An 18386-nucleotide genomic window follows, 5' to 3' on the forward strand; every position below is an offset into this window, starting at 1 on the left:
GACTTCTTGCTGCCTGGAAAGTCAACCAAAGTTCTTCTGTACCATTAGAGCATCCATCTTCAGCCTACAGGCCCATAGTATCCAGCAGACTTTTCCATGAAGCAGGATATTTCAAAGACAGTTCCGTCTATATTGGCAGTTTGTCACTCACTTTTTTCTGTGTCCTGCAGAATGTCTGCAGACTCTTTCATGAATCAGGAACCCCAAAGAATAGTCTAACTTTTAGGCAAGTTCAGCAGTCATTTCTCTGTGGGTCCTGAATGTCCAGTTCATCCAACATATCATCAAGCAGTTCAGGAAAGAGCAATTTCTTCCAAATGGCTAACCAACTCCATGAGAAGCCTCTTCAATGCCCATCTTCTTCTTGAAGTAATTGGTTCTGCCAGGAGCAGATGTGTCTCACTGTCATGAAAAGTCCTAACTTCTTAAAACATTTAAATGCTATATTCAATAGGTCTTTGAAAGGTTTGAATAACACCTATCTAATTGAAATATATCTCTATCTAGAAAATCTAGATAACATGACTAGAAGCTTGACTATTATAGGTGACTGTCTATTAACCTATATTTTTAAATTATACATTACTGGATGGTTGGCTGGATAGCTGGATGAATGAATTTATCTACCCAGTGTCTAACACTTAATGTAACTTTGTGAGAAACATTCAGTAATGTCCTTCCTTTTAGCATTACCCCAGGGCACTCCATCAATAGGCCCATGGTAGTTTCTCCCACAGTTCTGTTTCTGCTCTGCTTGCTTTCCCTTTCTCATAGTCCTGATATGCACCATATTTGTAAAACAATAACTAATGACAGGTTGCTTTCAATAGGGAGAAACAAAGGTGATCTTATGGCCAGCCTAGCACTAAACACTAGTGACTAGAACATTTTATGCTATTTATGCACTTGGAAATATTTGAATTTTCATTAGAGACAGAGACTTAACTGAAAGAATGGTGAATAAATGTGGCTTTTCAGAATTCAAGAAGCATTTAGAAGTCAGATCTTTCTGTAGTATCCAGCAGTCACAAGCATCTTCCACCCACCTGTTTCTGAGACATTTAAGCACAAAGTCTGTTATGAATAAGAACACCATAAAAAGTCTCCTTTATTCTTTCCCCGATCAAGAAGAAACCTGTCACCAAGCTGTAGCACATTTCTGCCAACTTGAAATATGCAACCATGTAAGGATTAGGATTTTCCCATATAAGGGGAGGGTTTGAGAAAGAGATTTTCTTTCTTTTCTTTTCCTTTTCCTTTTTTTTTTTTTTTTTTGCTGCTGTTGTTGTTAACTCCCATGAACAAGCCCTCCATTAATGGGGCTGGGTAGTCCATAAGCAATGTACCCACTAAAAACATGTGACTAAGCACAGGTCAGAACACGTGGTCTGGTAAGTAGCAGCACACTTAGGAGACCGAGAGATGGGACCATTGAAATCTAGATTTCTCCACCAAAGTTTCAGTGTAGGATTCTTTCACAGCCATATATGGGCAAAGAGACAGCTTTCTGCCTGCCAAGTTCTTTTTTATTATATTTTTATTGATTTTCTTGTGTTATACATTTTCTCTGCTCCCCTTCCTTTTTCCCCTCCCCTTCAACCCTCTCCCGTGATCCCCATGCTCCCAGTTTATGCAGGAGATCTTGTCTTTTTCTACTTCTAATGTAGATTAGATCCCTGTATGTCTCTCTTAGGCTCCTCATTGTTGTCTAGTTCTCTGGGATTGTTAATTATAGGCTGGTTTTCTTTGCTTTATGATTAAAAGCCACAGAAAATTAGGAAACAACTTTTCTCAAAATACAGCAATACCACTTTTGGGTATAGACACAAAGGATGCTCAATCATACCACAAGGACTTGTGCTCAACTACATTTATAGTAGCATTGTTTGTGATAGCCAGAACCTAGAAACAACATAAATGCCTCTTGACTGAAGAATGAATAAAGAAAATGTGGTACATTTACACAATGGAGTACTACACAGCAGAAAACAATAATGACATCTTGAATTTGCAGACAAATGAATGGATCTAGAAAATGGGTGGACAAGTGTGGTAACCCAGACCCAGAAAGACAAATATATGTACTCACTCATAAGTGGCCAGGGTCATTTTTGAAGACATGACAGGCCAGAGAGAGACTTGGAGTATTCAAAGGCACCACCTCACCAGCAAATTCAGCAGATATCTTGACAAAGATCATTAAACAAAGCCTATTACTCTTCCAATGATGCTGAATGAGAAATGGAGTTTTAAAATTACCTAATATCATTTCATATCTGCAGACAGCAAGATGATTAGTTCAAGAACACTTACCTATTGATATCTGTCAATGCCTTTAAAAGTTGGAGTTCCTGACTTGGAGAGTGAAACTGTGAATTTGAGTCTTGCAGAACACAGCAAGCATGTGAGGAAGGTACCAGAGTTGAATTGTAAGGCAGTAGAGGGCCCTGCTTACCCTACCTTCTTCCAGGTACTGCCTATCCATTCCTATTCTGCTCAGTACCTTCCACTGCTACTTAGCTCATCTCTGCCTGGTAAATTCTCCTTGCCTCTCATGGGAGGTACCCCAGCTGCTTGTACTTAATTGCTGCCTGTCTTCCATCCTCTCCAAATTCAGATACCACATTTGCTTGCCTCTGGGCCTTGGCTTTGTTCTTATAACCAGAGCATTTTCCAGGGCAGACGAGGACTGGCACCCTCAATTCAGAAAATTTTGACCTTTTCCTAGTATCTCCTTTTTGGTTGCCTCTGTCCTTTCTAAAAGCCTGATATTGATGTTAGGCCCTAATAGGGAAATGTAAACATGCAATAGATAAAGGTTAACAATACCCAATCAATGCTGCAGAGGGACGTAGCACAGGCAGGGATATATTGAAAGGCCAAATGTAAGCTGAGCTCTATTGACAGTTTAATTGCATTTATCTTTCACCCTTATATGCTGAATGAATAAAAAGAGCTGCCTGATATTCCTTCGTTTTGTATATGGTGGGTTTTTGTTTGTGTGTTTTTCCTCTTATTAAATGAAAAGAAAGACTTACTGTAAATGGAAGAAGTTTTGTGTTCTTAATTATTTAAGTCCCTGGGATATTTTTCTGTCTCTCACCTCCTCCTGCTAATGTTTCTTCAGTCTGAGTAAGGCCAACACACCTGCTAACTTCCCCAGGTAGCATGCCTGGGATCCCCGAGGTACAAGTGACAACCCTTCTTATCATAGCTGTCCTGTTACAACTTCCTCGGCATCTGCCTCTCAGGTCAAAGTTCTCACCCAACCTGAATGAAATATGTAAGTTGAAAGGGAAGGAAAGTGAGATTTAAAGAGACTGTACACATTTCCCTCCGCTATGTGAAATGCTACCCAGTTTAAAGCTAGACCAAGGTGTGACGGATGACTGTGCACAGGCCCAGCAACCCCAGTGCTCTGGAAAGTTGAGGCTGAGGGTAGAATGGTAGAGACCATTCCTGACTGCATAGTTAGAGCCTGTCTCAAAATGCAAAGAGGAAAAAATAAAGGTATAAGTTAGTTTGAATACCTAAACTCTAACTTTTATTTACTGTATTTAATTTATTATACAAATGGTATGTAAAAAAATATTTGGTAATCCAGAGCAACAACAAAAGAAGCAAAGCAACAGGAAGGAAGTAAGGGAGGGAAGAAGGAAGGAAAGAAGGAAACTAGGGAAGAAGAGGTGAAAGAAGGAAAACAGAAGTCTGGCAGGCTCACAACGATGTGAGAACCAAACCTTTTCTAATTGATTTCAATGTTACTTCTTCTTACCATAGTTTTTTTTTTCCCACTGTCTTTAGTTTCCAGTCCTCCCTTCTATTACTCAGTCTATAGCATTCCAAGAAGAAAAACTGGTATCATCTCCACTTAATGGGTGAAAAGATGTAGGCAGAATTTATTTACTTGCAGTATGCAGATCTAAGTAACTTTTTAAATATTTTTATATTATTTGTGTCTACATTTGACTTCTAACCTTCAGTCATAAAAACACAGATAGTGAAAATTATTAAGGTTATTGTCAATATGAACAAACAGCCCTTTGTTCTTTCCACAGCATAGCAAACTTACTAACCTCAAAGCCAGAGTCACATATACTATGAACAGGCAGCGTTTAAACAGAGATTCTGCAAACCAAAAGCTCCATGGCTCTCCTCAAATATGTAATTTAAAAAGCCAAGTCTTTAAAGGATGATTTGGTAGAAAAAATATACTATGTAAGGTAGTATTTGAAAATATTTGGTATATGGTATTTTTCATTTTAATTAGTTATTTGAGAATTTCAGACAATGTGTTTCCATCATGCTCACTACGCTCTCCCCAACCCTCCCAGACCAATGCTCCCTTCCATACCCACCCAACTTTATGTTTCTTTTAAGAAAGACATCAAGCACAGTCTGTACTTCCTATATACTCTCACAGCGTTGCCTTCCACTGAAGCACAGCAGATCTACCAGGGCGACTCACATGAGTGAGCGTCCCTCTCCCAGCAACTATCAATAGCCAACAGTTCCTTAGGTAGGGGTGGCACTCATGTCCACCTTCCCTCTGAATACTGAGATTTTGTCTCACTTGAGCTTCTCCAGGACCTCTGTATGGTATCACAACTGTTGTGATCTTCATATATGCAATGGCCCTGTTGTGTCAGGAAAATCCTATTTCCTTGCAGCCATGCCCCTTCTCTGGCTCTTCCAACTGTTCATCTCCATCTTCTACAATGATCTCTGAACCTTGGGAGGAGGGGAATGTGATATACATGTCCCATTAGGGTCAAACATTTCAAAGTCTCTTATCCTTTACATCTTGACCAGTAGTGAGTCTCTGTGTTAACCACCATCTACTGGAGAGAAAAAAAAAAAAAAAAAAAAAAAAAAAAAAAAAAAAAAAACAGAAAACAAGACAAAAAAAGTTGTCTGATGTGGGTTGAGAGATGAACTAATCTATAAGTATAACTGTAAGTCTTTAGGAGGCAGTTTAATTCTATGTGTATTTAATAGATTAATAGTAGTAAATATTTGTTTAGTGCCTATGACCTCTCTACCCAGAGTAATGTCTGTATTAATCTATTTTGAAGGAAACAAGGAAGGAAGGGAGGGAGGGAAGGAGGGAGGGAAGGAGAGAGGGAAGGAGAGAGGGAAGGAGAGAGGGAAGGAGAGAGGGAAGGAAAGAGGGAAGGAGAGAGGGAGGGAGGGAGGGAGGGAGGGAGGGAGGGAGGGAGGAAAGATGGAAGGAAGGGAGAGAAGTCAAGGTCTCTCCAGAGCAGACCAGAGGTGAGGTACAGCAGGCTAAGAACTAGAGACCCAGCCCACTCTCTGTCCACAGTGTATAATCCTCATTTACTCATTACAGAAAGAAACAGGGTACTGTTGTGTTAGAGAAAATTGAATCATTAATTATGCACTTCATCATTGTCTTCCAGAAGGGCAGGCTGTCTTTTGTGACATTTTTACATATTCAAAGGCAGCACTATGTGAAGACAGAGCACGATGCTTGGTTTATTAGATGTCACAGGCAATTCCCACTGACAGTGATGGGCTCATCGAAGGGGCATGAGTCTTACACAGAGGGCCAGAGCCAGACCCAAAAGAAGGCAGCTGATGTCCAGTCTCGGATGTCTTTGCGTTTCAGTCACTCACTCAATGACCTCACTGGGAAAATTTCTACAAGGTATAATATTCTACGTATTAGAAATGTAGAGACGAAAGTCACTCCTCTGTGTTCTCAATGAACTCTGAATATAATCATTAAAGCAAACACTTCAGCACATAATTTAAAATATATTAAGATGAGAGCAATACATGAACAAAGGTTCAGGGAAGGTTGAGAATGTCTACACTGAGAGCAAGAAGCCACAAAAGTGTCTGGTTTTCTATGAAAGAATTTGAATATTCTAAGCAGAGGTTTGAAGGCTAAATAGCAATTTGAAATACAGGTGACTTGATGGCGTATATGGATAGGCCCATTCACATACTTCATAAACTTTAATATTAATGTTTAATATTAATTTAATATTAACTTAATTAATATTAAAGAATTAATTTTAATACTTATATAATTTGTGTTATATGTTTTGGTGGGGATGCCCAATAGTAATACAGAACAGAAATAGCTATTTCAACATAAAATCTTTGTACAACACTACTGACTTACTCAAGACCAAACCAGAAGTCTTGTGGTAGTCTCTGATTCAACTATTAACATAACTTAATATTTTGTTGTCCTATAATTCCCCTTATGTTCTTGTTGTTAGACTATTAGTTTTTACTATGGTAAATGCATCTAATAAATTCATGGGCCATTTTAACGATATTTCAAAGGACATTTCAGCACAGTGCGATGTTACCATCACCACCATCATATAACTTTTCTTCACCTTGTAGAATAATTACTTCTCTAGCAAAAAAAAATGCATGGCAAATGCAATGTAAGAAAAGGACAGACTATTGAAAATTTCCATGCCAACTGAAGTAAGTAATTCTGACTGTAGCTACCTTTTCTGATAAAACGGCAAGTTTCAATACCTTCTGAATCCATCTTGGCCCAAGCACTGAACAGATTTTTTTTTTTTTTTTTGGTTTTTTTGAGTCAGGGTTTCTCTGTGGTTTTGGAGCCTGTCCTGGAACTAGCTCTTGTAGACCAGGCTGGTCTCGAACTCACAGAGATCCGCCTGCCTCTGCCTCCCGAGTGCTGGGATTAAAGGCGTGCGCCACCACCGCCAGGCTGCACTGAACAGATTTATGAATGAGGAAGTTGCTTCTCCTCTTGGGCTTCTAATGAGACTAACTTTGGTTAATCAGCATTGCAACCTTGCAAATCTACCTTGTCTTTTCCCCTAGAAAGGGTAGACTGTCATAAAACCTACCCTACAGCCGGGCGGTGGCGCACGCCTTTAATCCCAGCACTTGGGAGGCAGAGGCAGGCGGATCTCTGTGAGTTCGAGACCAGCCTGGTCTACAAGAGCTAGTTCCAGGACAGGCTCCAAAACCACAGAGAAACCCTGTCTCAAAAAAAAAAAAAAAAACAAAAACAAAAAAAAAAAAAAACCTACCCTACAGGCTCATGAGGACAGTCATGGGGAGCAGTCGAGTTAGACGCATAAAATTATATGTGCATCCAAATTTAAACCACAGTTTGTTATATTCCCTAGTTACAGGTTCTGAGTTTCATAGATCGTCACGTGGCAAAACTGACTTCAAGTTTAACGTCTCAAAACAGACTGTCTGGACTTGTATCTTTGAACTGTGCTGAAAAACTGTGACCTTGAGCAATGTCTTCAACCACACTGTACCTGAGTTTCAAGGTAGTTAGAATAGCACACACTTCATAGCGCCATGTTACATAAAGCACACAGAACTCTACCTATCTACGGCATGCTTTTTTATCTTGTTTTCTATCTCTGCAAATCCAGATTCTCTTGTAACTAGTTAAGTGTTAGAAACCTGTAGTTGAGATCTCTTATTCTTTTTTGTTACTTGGTTTATGCTCCCCTAGCGCCCCGTCTCTCTTGTCATATCGGCTAGCATTTCATTCTTAAATTTTATTTTTGTCCCCTCACTTCTCCACCCCTCTTTCTTACCCCTCCTGCCTCCTGGTCTTCCTCCTATTTTCCTTATCTCTCCTCTGCCTCCTACACCACGATAAGCTCCTCTGTAGGTAAAGCCCTTGAGATTCTCCAATCAAATGTTGTTTCAGATAAGATGCTGCCTCCTCTAAAGGTCCACAGAACTCCTCAGTGGGATTTCTGTGGGGTCACAAGGAAGGGACAGAAGAAGATTAATTCCAAAATAGCTCCAGTTGCTTCTCAAATCCGGCACCAATTTTGCTTTTAGCAACTTAGTTCTCTTGAGAAAAAAAAATAATTAAAACAAAACTCAAGCAAAACACATACTTCATTCGAGGCTTCCCCTTTTCAGAAAAATAAAATGTATATCCGATCTCTACTATACCACATAAACACCTTAACAGTAAAACTAAAACATTAATAGTCCTTTTGGATATAATGCAACCTTAATGATTCTCCAAATTGCCTCCAAAATATTTTCTACTTGTATAATGAAAAAGGGGCCATCATGGCATCTGAATTCCTTAACTATGTTTCAGCTAGTTGTAATTTCAAATATTCCTTCTTTTATTTGTTCATTTTCTAAATTTTCCTGGACACACTAGATTAATTATCTTGAGGGAAGTTCTGCACTCCTCACATGGCTAATTGTTTCCTTAAAGTGCCAGTCATGTGCCCACCCATCCCCTGTGTTTACTGTGTCGGCCAGAGGCTGTAAAGTATTGCTAAAAGCTTCATTAGACTCAGAGTAAACAATTTTGGAATGACTGCTTCACAGGTGGTGCTGTGGCATTCAGATTGCACCACACCAGGTGGTACATAATGTCTCAGGTTTAGTGTTGCTATGACAGATCAGTGACTTGGGTGGTGGCAGTCATGGTTCAGCATTGTTCTGTGATGCTCCTGCAGAGCACAGATTAGGGTATGGACTACGATATTGCAGACAGTGTTTTCGTAGCCTTCATGGAGACGTTCAGTAAATACTAAAATCCTGAATGTATGAATAAACCAACACTCTCCCAGAGCTGGCTCTCCCTTTAAACATTAACAAAGATGTCATCCATTGCTGGAAGTGGACGGTTGCCAGGGATTGTTCTAGATGCTTTATGAATCTGAGCCCAACAGTCATCTACATTTCACAGTTGAGACATCTGAGCCACAAAAAATGTTGAAAGTTAATTAGCCTGCTGAGGTCACATGAATAAAAAGTGTCAGTGATGGAGCTGGAATGGGAGCTGGCTAGCCTCAAAACCCCATACTCTACAATTGCTGCCTCATAAGCATGCACAAGTCACTTCAAATCTTATTTTCTGCAGGAAGTTGTCCTTGACTGTCCCAGTACTTCCTGTGTTCTCTATTACACAATGTAGCTCCTAAACAGTCGAACGCTCCACTTCTGTATTTCCATACAGCGGGAAGCTCATCACACCTAAAATCACAAGATGGAAGAAACGAAAAAACAGTAAGTTTGTCCCAGTGGGTCACTTTCTAGATGTCTCAGGGGCTATTGTTAATCCTAGCAACATTTTTATATTTTAGTATTATTTGCAAGTGTCATTGAGGTGAAGAATAAAATATTCCCTGCTTCAAAAAAAAAGAAAATTTAATGAAGATTTAACAAAAAATAAAAGATTGTTATAAATTTTAGTGACTATCTTTTCATTCAGTTAGCTGTGTGCTTGTTCTCTCTCTCTCTCTCTCTCCCTCCCTCCCTCCCTCCCTCCCTCTCCTTCTGCCTCTCCCTCTCCCTGTCTCCTTTTCTCCTACCCTGTGTCACACCACTGCATAATTGGAGTACATTATTCTCAAAGACAAGGGACCATCTCTGCCTCTCCTACTTTTCTCCTACTGCCTTCACACTTTTCTCTGCTGATGGGACATCAGTTGCTGAGCAGCCTTGCTAAATACTGCAGCAATTGGATGCTGTCTTCACTAACCATTAGAGTTTCATTTCCCAACAGACACCCAGCCCAATGATGGCTTAGCAATCCAGTAGGTCTTCTTGTTCTGGAAAGTTGCTTGGTCTTGTACTGTAACCACATTCCATGGGAGGCTTAGAACATCATCTGCATTGAAGTCACATGGATTTAGATTCTGTTTGCAACCTTTCAGGTGTAGTAAAAGCGCTTCTAATTTGGAAAGTCTGGGCAACACAATGTGCTTGCCTAAACACTTGATGTCTAACCCTTTTACTCCTCCAATTGCAATACGTATGTAGATAACCATGAATCTTCTTTAGCATATATGTCTTCTGATGTGAGTGTGAGCTACTATATCATCAAGGTTGATGTTTACTTATCCCCAGAACAGATAAGCAATTCAAGTGAGATCTTTGAATGGCTAGATTCTACGTGAGAAACTAGCAACCCTTGTATGTTCTATGCATGGCATTGCTGTAATAGCCTTAGCCTAGGAAGAAGCACAAATTTAGAGTGTTAGTAGTGATTTTAGAACATATCTAATGACTACAAAACAAACACTTTCCTTCTTATTTAGAAAACTGGTAAGTCTATTATTTAAAAACTTTATTCGTTCTTGGAGAATTGCATGCATGGATAGAGTATAATCTATTCTTGGTAAAAGGATTGATTGCAGCATAATTATGTCTCCATGAACTTTCAGAGACTCTCCCCAAAATGTCTTGATCACAGTCCAAAGCTCAATGTTGCATTTCATTTGTAATAAAGCTTACAATGATTATCTGTATTTTAACCTTGAAAATGGTACAACTACATGGCATATGTTTAGTGCAGTTAAGTGCTAAGACTCTGCCACACACCCACTCAGTTCAGTATGTCTTTGCAACAGAGAAAATACTAGCTATTTCTCTCCGGATGTGATCACACATAGAAATAAACACAAAGCTCAAATCAAAATGCCAAGAGTTACTGGGTAAGAACTAAATGAGCAGGATATATGTTTCAGTGGTTGAGAATTTATTATTGCTCTTCTAGGAGACCCAAGTTCAGTTCCCACAATCCATATAAGGTAGTTCGCAGCCACCTATGTAACTCCAGCTCCCAGGGATCCAGTGTCCTTTTCTGGCCTCTGCTGGCATCTGTACACATGACACATACTCCCACATAGACAGACACACAAAACATTATTTAAAAAAATAATATCTTGTGCCTCTGTATTAGGTAATTTTCTTGTTTCTATGAGTACACATGTGATAAAAAGCAAATTAAAGAAGGAAGTTTTTGTGTTTTGTTTTGTCTTTCTCATGATTTAAGAGGAAATACAGGTCTGGAGAGACTTCTCAGTGGGTAAGAGCACTTGTTCTTTTAGAGAACTCGAGTTAACTGTCCTCAACAACATGGCAGCTTACAATTACCTGGAATTCCAGTTTCAGGAGATTCAATGCCCTCTTCTGATCTCCACAGACACCAGGCATGTATGTATTACATAAACATACACACAGACAAATGTCCCATACATATAAAATAAAAAATAAATCTATTTTAAAAGTAATAATTAAGAGCAAATTCAGTCAATTAGGGTAGAGAGAGCCTGGCAACAGCAATATGAAGTAGGGTTTTTGTAGCTTAAAACAAACAAACACCTTCAAATGTGACACTGAGCCTTGAACCAAGCATCTCGCACATGCTAGGCAAGTGTCCTGTCACTGAGCAACAGTTCTGTCTATTTTGAGACACGGTCTCACTAAGTGGCCAAGCTGAACTTCATTTTGCCCTGTTGCACAGTATTCCTTGACTGACTCTAATCAAATCAAATCAAATCTGGGCCAGAAGGCTCTCTTTAAGCTAGTGTCTTAATAAGGACAATATAAGAAACAACATGGCATGACAAGATATGGCCTCTCAACAAATATGATTTTCCTTTTTGTCTATAATATACTGTAGACCTTGATAAACTCCACAAGTAAGTGCAAATCTATGGGAATGGATTAATTTTGACTGACAGATATTTTATAGTTATACCATATTACATCTCCCCTAGGACATATCATACTTTTGAAAACTCTCACTTAATTTTATTTTCTAGGATACATTAGGGTATTAGTTTCATATATAGAGAGAGTTTTATTTGAGAGAAATGTCTTAAATAGAAGGTATTTCCCATTAAAAATCAACTGAGCCAGAGACTATGTTTGCAAAAAGGTGTGCTCTCATGTTGCCTAAAATGACCTCAGAGCTTTCCACTTTGTGAGCATAGGTAGCCAGCATGATGGGCTCTTTGGGAATATTCTTTAGTGCTACCATCATATTTCTTATGATCAACACCCCTGCTGCTCTGTGGGATAGTCTGATTGCAAAGAAAAGAACACACACACACTAGTGTTAGTAAGTTCTGCATCATGTGGCGAAATTTAAAATAAACATCATGGAGACAGGAAAGATTGAATTTGCCCAGCTGTTCCAAAGGTTGCAATCAAGGGCTCGATCACCTTTGGGCCTTTGGTAGAAAGTATATCATGGAGGAGAGTAGGTAGTAGAGGTAAAACTGTTTACCTCATGGGGGTTGAGCAGTAGAGACAAACAAGATGTCGTCAGGGTCCCAACTGCCTGTCCAAGAAGATATGCCAAATAAAATAACTTTACTAGACCAGACTTCCTAATGCTTCCATTGTCCCCTAACAATGCCATGGCAAGTCAATTAAGCTCTTGACACCTTATATATTGGGAGACATTCCAGATATAAATTACAATGCACATGCAAACACCATAGAACACATCTAATACAGTTTTGTTGTTATTTGTTTCCTTTTGGGAGCAACAACATCCAATTCTTTCTCTCACTATATGTTTGCTCCTTGGAATACAGCCTAGTTTTTGTAATATTTCCTAGCTCATTTTTTTCATGGTGTGTATTTTTTTTTTGTCTTTTTTTCTCACTTCTCCTTTGCTCTTTATTTTATCATTAACCTTTTTCTTTAGAAAGACTTGCTCTATGCTCTGCCTGTCTGACATGTCAGGTCTTTTCTACATTCTTCTCTTATGCTTCACATAAACAAGGGGTTGAATCACAAGGGGTCCAGATATCAAAAAGGAGGCTTCCACAATGTTCACATGGATGCTCGGAGCCAAAGGAACATTGCCAAGAAAGCCCTCTCCGCACTCTGGCATGCACACAGATGTTCACGTGTTTCTTATTAAAAGCAAGGTAAGAGAGTGAACATTTGGGCTCACAGCATGGGTGCAAGCACTTCCTAGCTAACTCTGAATTGCAGATGGGCATAAGGAGAGATCTAGGCATGTGCAATGAATAGACGTCTGCCATTTCAGAAACTTTGAGTTATCAGAATTTATGTTTATTATTGTGTGCCTAGAAAACACATCTGTTTGAAGTAGGATAATTTTGTTTGTTTCTACCCCCATTTGCTTATTTGACACTATATGTGGCCCTATATATTTTGTTAATTTTTCCATGCATGTAAGACTTTATACCAAATAACTAGAAATTCACATTTCTCTATTTTTTCATTTCATTGCCATTTACTGCTTGATCATTGGCTTTCAAATAGATATTTACCATAAAATTCTTTCTAAAAGCCTTCCTGCCATCATGGCATATTAGTTCACCAATCATTAAATGACCAACCACTAAGCCCTTTAAGTACAGCATCCCCAAAAGAGCAAAGGGACCCATCAGTATACACAGATAAATATTCTGTATTTCCTTACTATGTATTGAGTTTCTTTCTCTTTCAGGCTTCGGACAATGGAAGCTATGCCACTATAAGATCCACTTAACATCCTTAAGCCATAGGATTTTCTTCTATATTGAAAATAATTATCTTGAACCCCTAGGGTTAGAATGAAGATTTTAGGTATTTTCTTTTAAGCTACAAAACAATATAAATGGATTAATGTTGACATTATCTTTTCTAGATTTTTTGCTACTTTTCTAGCAAGCCTATATATATTTTAATGATCCAATTTCTGAATGCTTTCTACACAGAATCTTTTCTTACAAATACCAAACCACATTCTATCATCATCAAGGTCTGAAAAGTAAAAGTCAAATTTAATTCCCGCCTAACATTTTTGGTTGAAAGTAGCAACCTGGTTTCAAAGAAGTTTAAGCAAATAACGAGGTGTGTGTTTGAGCACTTCCATGTGAGGATGAAGTGACTGTCTCACAAAGTCCAAAGGCAGGTGTCTGAGCAAATCACTGAAGCCAGGAGTGGAGATTTCCTTAAGAAGCCTGAGGTCTCTCTCATTTCTGCTTATCTGGAATATCTTCATTATCCTCTTTTTTTAATTCAAGCTCAAGCTGGAAGATAATGTTTCATTTATTAACCAAGAACATCGCTACCACAGTTGAAACAAATACGTACCTAAATGTCGATACATTTAGAAAGCCTGATTGACTTGGATTGGACCACATACTCATGTGTTGTTTTTAAACTAATCCTTCTCATTTGTTCTATTTTATCAATAAAGATTCAGGAGCCAGATGCTGGGATAAAAATCTACTAGCTCAGAGAGGTAGAGAAAGCACCCAGCCACTTCCTCTTCCACTGTAGTCGCAGAAAGAGAGAACTTTCTCTTAAACTGTCTGAAACAAATAAACAAAGAAAAACCTCCTCTGACCAATATCGGTTTTACAAATTCTCTCTCTCTCTCTCTCTCTCTCTCTCTCTCTCTCTCTCTCTCTCTCTCTTTCTCTCTCCTCCTCCTCCTCCTGATCCTCCTCCTCCTGATCCTCCTCCTCCTCCTCCTGATCATCCTCCTCCTCTACCTGATTTCCTCTCAGTCTCTGTGGTTTTTTCCTATCAACTGGCTGCTTGCTCTGTCTCTTGACTTCTGGTTGATTTAATTCAATCCTGTTTACAATATTGGAGCAAAAACCTTGGATTAAAGGTGTGTGCTAGAGGTGAGCCACACCATAGCTAGAGGCAGGGTTTTCCAGCAAATAATTCAGTCTTAAGGTTTCTAGCAAATAATTCTGTCTTGGAGTTAACAATGTGATCAAACATCCCTCAACATTCATGGGCCATTAGGTGACTTCCTTGTCCATATATTTTTTGTGTGTGAAATGAGTTGGCTATAGAGTTCCATGGTGCTTACAACTAAGTACCATGTTGGTTTACAACACGCTACACAAACATTTTGGAAGATGCATTGCACAATTGCATTCTCTTCTGCCACAGTCTATTCCTTTAACTTTAAAGAGATAAATTTGCAAACTATACTGTGCATGACTGGTCAATAAACCAATATGGAATATGCCTTAATGATATGCACCCACACCTACCATAACACAAGACGGTACCAGAGAAATATTCACCTAATCAATTAAAATGCAGCACACAAAAAAAATCTAGCCTATATGTAGGAAACCAAATATATATTAACTTCAAATAACATTTATAACTATTTATTTAAGAATGTATATATGTGTATCGATATTCTTGTGTATATTCTTGTGTTTGGTTTCAGCTATGACATTATTAAAGGTAAATCATGAATAATTTACAGATTGAAGCATAAATGTTGTGATGTCCTAGGAGCCTGATGAAAGGGTAAAGGAGTAAATACAATTGATGACTAGCGTCTGTGGACCACAGGTGAAGCCCCACCCGTTACCTAGTTTGTTCTTGAAAAGTTCTTAGATGGAGGTGAATTTAGAAGAATGCAAGCCCTTCTTTAAATATGCAGAACAACTTTGACCTAGAAAGTTGAGGAACTTGAAACTGGGCAAAGACAAGAACTATGGAAACAATGGTTTTTCTTAGGTCATCCTTTCAAAGAGTGATCATGGATGCTACAGGTTTGCTATCCATTTTCACTGACTTGGGGGTCTTGGTCATGATAGATTCATGATGCTTGAAATATTTATCACCACAATCCATGTCTTGAAATGCATTATTAATTTTTTAACCAGCATTAAAGGCTAAAGAGCACGTGAAAGCTTTGCTCCACTGTAAACTGGGTGATCTCTCATGGAAAACAAATGAAAGAGTTAACGTTGCCAGATGACAAGATGATGGTGATGCACTTTACAGTGCGACAATCAAGATGGCATTTGTTGCCTGGAAGAGGGAAGTTACGTTCTAGGGGTACAGTAAACTAGCTTTGGGATAGTTAAGTTTCAGAAACAGGAAATGATCTGTGTGATTAATCATATTACCATCTACTTTCATAAAGAACCTAGTTCGCATAGAATGCTCTTACAAAATCCAGTATTGTGATATTTAACTAAGAAATGTGCTACACATGGTCTCATTTTAAGTGGTTAAAATGTTTTTCATTGGTTGGTTTTCCTAAATCACGTTAGTTAGCATCATTAAATTAATATTTTCTCATTTATTAAATTAATAAAATGAGAAAAACTTTAATTTTTAAAATTGGTATTGTCAATAAGTTAAATGTGCAAAATTATGTTATTTTTGTTCTGAGATTTATGCTAAAATACAATAGATTTATGAGTCTATGCCACAATTTTTTTTGAGTTGATAGTAATTTGTTCTCTTTAGTTTTTCTAAGTCCCACATTTATCAGTGTCTCCAAATTCTGTATGTTTGGATTCAGGCATTATTCTGGCCCTTGTCACCTGGCAGGATGATCCTAGGCAGTACCCTGGCCAGCCCAGCAGGTGCAAAGGTCCCTTTAAGAGACAAGCTCCGTCCACTCCCTATCTTTCTTTTTTCCACTGCTCTTCAGAAGAGACAGGCTGGTCCTTGCCTCTTCTTCCTCTTCCTCTTTCTGTATTTCTCTTTTTCTCTTCCCTCTCCCACTCACTCTATCTCCATAAAACTCCCGCATAAGCACTACCTGCATGGCGTGTCTGTCCCTTGCCTGCCATGGGCTCTCACCTGCTGTGTGGCCATGGGCCTGCCAAGGTCTGCCCCGTGTCTTTTACAACACTAAATCTCTATTTTTTTTTTTGAACCGACCACACTAGCATGACCATGATCATTGTTTTTTAGTATTCTTTGTTTTGTCTGTCTTATGATACCTGTGGTGCTTTGAGAGGTAATTTTTCCCGATAGGCTCGGGTATTTGAGAACTGGTCTCTAGTTGGTAAAGCTATTTGAGTAGTTCTTGTTGCCTTGTTGGAGGAAATACGTCACTAGGAGTGAGTTTTGAGGATTTATAACCTTATCCCTTCCCTGGCTACACAATCTCCTTCAGTTGAATTTGCAGATAAAGGTGATGTAATCTCTCAGTTTCCTCTTCCAGTCACCTGCTACCATGCAGCCATGTTTCCCCACCATTGTGGATTATCTGTCTGCAGCTCTACACCCAAATAAACTCTGTAGGTTGCTTTTGGTCATGTTGTTTTATTACGGCAGCAAACAATAGCTAATGGAGTATTATTAATGGGAAGTTTTTATCTCTTTTTTCAGCAATTAGTTAAAAGAAAATAAACAGAGCAAAGACTTAGTACCGTATGTATCAACAAAAGTCGATATTTAAAGGATGCTTTCCCACATGCACATGTCGTCAAGGAAATCACAAAGTTAAGGCTTTGCTATAAAGTGAACCCATCCTGATCCATGCCTCTTTTTTAAACACCCTCAAGGATGAGATATTTATATGCATGCATTCTGTTCTGGTTCTTCTCTGCTATTATTTCGTGGAAGGTTTCAAGGTCTGAAATGACATTTTGAGTGACACAGTAAAATAATTTCCATATGTGTTTCTAATTGTGACAAAGGAGAAAAAGACAACAGAATAGTGTTATACAAAAAGCAAACAAATAATGAAATAGAACTAAACCTGGAACACAGATCTCTGGGGTACATAACCCAGGTCTATGTCTGCCTAACATGTCCTAGTCATGAGATATGGGGGCATTATTAAGCTCCTTATCTCTCTCAAGTTTCTTTTAACTTAAATAAATACTAGTCCCCTCAACCTCATAGAAATTTTAATAATTTTATCAATAACAACATTTTGGAATAAATGTACTTTTATCTCATTTCTCAAGTTCCATTGAAAAAAAGCTTTTCCCAATTAAACTGTTAATGAACATATTTTCTACTACCACAAAAACTGAGTGGACATTTTCTTAATTTACTAATAGGGTATACAATGCACATGGTAATTGGACTTGTTCCAAATCACAAACTGCATCTGACATGATAGTGCTTCATCATATTTTGTATTCTACATAAAATTATGGAAGTTTATATTCACAAAAGAAATTCTAAATTTTCCAATTTTTCATTCTGGAGTGGTTACTGGATAGATTCACAAGGACTCATAGTTCATCTGTCTCTTGAAAAGGGAGAGGGGTATGACCTTCCGAACCATGTAGTATTTCAAGAGATCCAGGAAGAATTTGGAGACCACATAGTCTTTCTCTCACGCAAACACAAACAGCAAAAATGTCATCCCTAATGATGGTCTTCAAAATAAGAAAGCACTGAAAGTGTGTGCTACAAGAGCCAACCCTCATGTTCATGATGCACTTCATAAACCAGTATTAAAATAATTTGTGAAACTAGAGAAGAGTATTTGTGCCACAGCTACACTTTGATGAAATTGGTATCAATTTTCTGTCAATACTGTGGCAGGAATTAATAAAGTTTCTCAAGAGCTTACACTGAAGATGGAAACAAAGAAAAAAATCATTGATTGATATTTAAATTTTATGATTGTGTGCCTGCATTTGCCAAAAGGATGTGAAGTCAAATTGAACCCAGATACTTGAAGTCTCTTGAACAACAAAGATGAAGATCACTCCTTAACGAAGAGCAGTTTATGCAGAGACAATGGCTTTATTTGCTACAAAGTGAAAAATTCAGTTTCTCAAGATAAACATATTATCCAAAGTAAGTGAACGTTATAATATCTAAACAGCATGTGGAATTTTAAGATGACTTCAATTATTTGTAAGATGTTTAACAAT

The sequence above is a fragment of the Chionomys nivalis genome, chromosome 8 (assembly GCF_950005125.1).
Source record: "Chionomys nivalis chromosome 8, mChiNiv1.1, whole genome shotgun sequence".
Lineage (NCBI taxonomy): Eukaryota > Metazoa > Chordata > Mammalia > Rodentia > Cricetidae > Chionomys > Chionomys nivalis.